The sequence below is a fragment of the Prionailurus viverrinus genome, chromosome X (genome assembly GCF_022837055.1).
Source record: "Prionailurus viverrinus isolate Anna chromosome X, UM_Priviv_1.0, whole genome shotgun sequence".
NCBI classification, from domain to species: domain Eukaryota; kingdom Metazoa; phylum Chordata; class Mammalia; order Carnivora; family Felidae; genus Prionailurus; species Prionailurus viverrinus.
In genome coordinates this window covers 96,711,061-96,713,407 of record NC_062579.1, presented here as the reverse complement: position 1 = coordinate 96,713,407, position 2,347 = coordinate 96,711,061, and positions in this window count along the sequence as shown.

The window sequence follows — 2,347 nt, the reverse complement described above, 5'->3', positions numbered from 1 at the left end:
TTGATTCAACCGTGTAAAATAGACACATGATTCCAAACTACTCTAAGGTTTTTGATGTGGATAACAGATGGAAGTTTGCTTTTCCCATTTCTCATCATCTGACATTATATGGTTAAATATGACTTAAACTCACCATGTAAATTTGGTAGAGACCATTTTATAATGCCAACCACCACCAATAGAATAAATTCTACTTTATTTTCCCTAGGGTATGGTATCCCATTTTATGAATGTGTTTGTACTTCATAAATCATTTTCAAGAACGAAGAGGAAAAATGAAAATCCATTTTCTTTAGACCCTATTAGTCTCCATTTAATTTTTAACAAAATAGGAAAAATATTTTATCAATCACAACAATAAAATCATTTCAACATTCACCTTTGCAAAAGTACTTCTTGAGAATGACAAAGATCTTCCAAACATAATGGATTTGTAAAGGACGTGGGTGTGAGAGAGAAGAGGGAAGGTATAGTGATAGTATTTAACTCTGAAAAGTAGAGAATGACCAAAATGTGACAATTCATAACACAATTCAGTGGCCACTATTTCAGCATGAGAAAGAATTTTGGATATTTAAAAGATCAGTTAATTTTCTGAGGCATATAGCTGTCAATCCCACCATATTTTCCAGAGGATATTCTCATTTTTTGAAAATTGTTTTTGTTTGTTTGTTTGTTTGTTTGTTTGTTTGTTTTAGGGAGGGAGAGGCAGGGGGAGAGGGAGACAGAATCTTAAGCAGACTTTACACCCACCACAGAGCTCAATGCCAGGCTCAATCTCATGACCATGAGATCATGACCTGAGGCAAAATCAAGATGTTTAGCTGATTGAGCCACCCAGATGGCCCTGAACATTGCTCTTTTGAATTGTGACAATCATCAGTTGTACTTAATATGTCCATGGATGCTTGGCAGAATTTTTTTGTTACATCTTGCAAGTTGTAACCAAAATTAGGAGAGAACAATTTTATTAAACTGCAAATTTTTGTTGAACAATGAACACTTGTTATAATTTTTTTGCCTCTTACACCTTTTCATATTTATATATTAATTAATTCATTTGTCCCTTCATTTATTGTTTATATTGGGGCTATTGTATTCAATAAAATGGACAAAGTACTGTGATATGTGGCAAAATATGTATCTTAGTTCCAAGATTTATGTAAGCAAATTTAATACAAAATGGAAAGTTTTAGGCAGATCATGAGAAGTACATATAAAAGGGGCGGATTCAGGAAAAGTGTCCTAGAGAAGTTGACATTTAAGTGGACCATGCATCTTGTGGAAGTAAGACTTGGACAACTGGAATTAAGAGAAAGAATATCAGATGTAAAAGAGAGAAAGAGAGTCTGAAAAGGAAGGAGAGAAGATACAAAATATCAAAACAAATAATCATGTTTTCCTGTAAACTTGGAAATTACTTTTGGTGTATACAGGTCAGTGGCAGGAGAAAAGTATCAAAATGTGGGTTTGGTCTAAGTTGGGCAGTGTCTTGAAAGCCAAAATTAGACATTTAGAATTTGCATATCATCTGTCACTGTTATTTGTTTGTTTTTCTATGCAAATCATATTGTAATCAACTTTATGGAGTTATAATTTATACATAAAATGAATGCATTTTGAAACTACAATTTGAGAAGTTTTTACAAATGTATAAAACAAATGTATAAACTATGTAAGCACCACTGCAATCAAGACAAGAAATATTCCCAGCACCCTAAAAGTCCCCTCATGTCACTATGGATATAAATTCCACCTCCTTCTGCTGATCAGAGACAACCTCTAATCTGCTTTCTGTCCATATAAATTATTTTGGCTAGTCTAAAAATGAATATTCATGATTAATATCATATGTACACTTTTCTGACTGGCTTCATTCACTCAATACTTTGTGATTAATCCAAATTGTCATGTGTGTCAGTACATAATCCCTTTTTATTCTTAGATAGTATTCCATTGTGTAGATATACCACATTTGAGTATCAACTTACCTGTTGAGGGACATTTGGATTTTTCCAGATATTAGCAACTGCGCAACTGTAAGGAAAGTTGCTATGGATATTTGTATACAAGTCTTCGTATGGACATATATTTTCATTTCTCTTGGGTAAAAACTGAGGAGTGTAATATCTGGGTCATATAATAAATGTATGTTAAATTCATAAGAAACTTCCAAAATAATTTTCAGTGTGTGTACTGTGTTAGATTCTGACAAACAAGATATGAGTTCCAGTTATCAAATCCCTTTCAGCTGTTGATATTATCAGTCCTGCTAACTTCAGCTATTCTAATAGGTATACAGTAGTATCTCAGTATGGCTTTAATTTTTAATTACCTTTGTGACTAA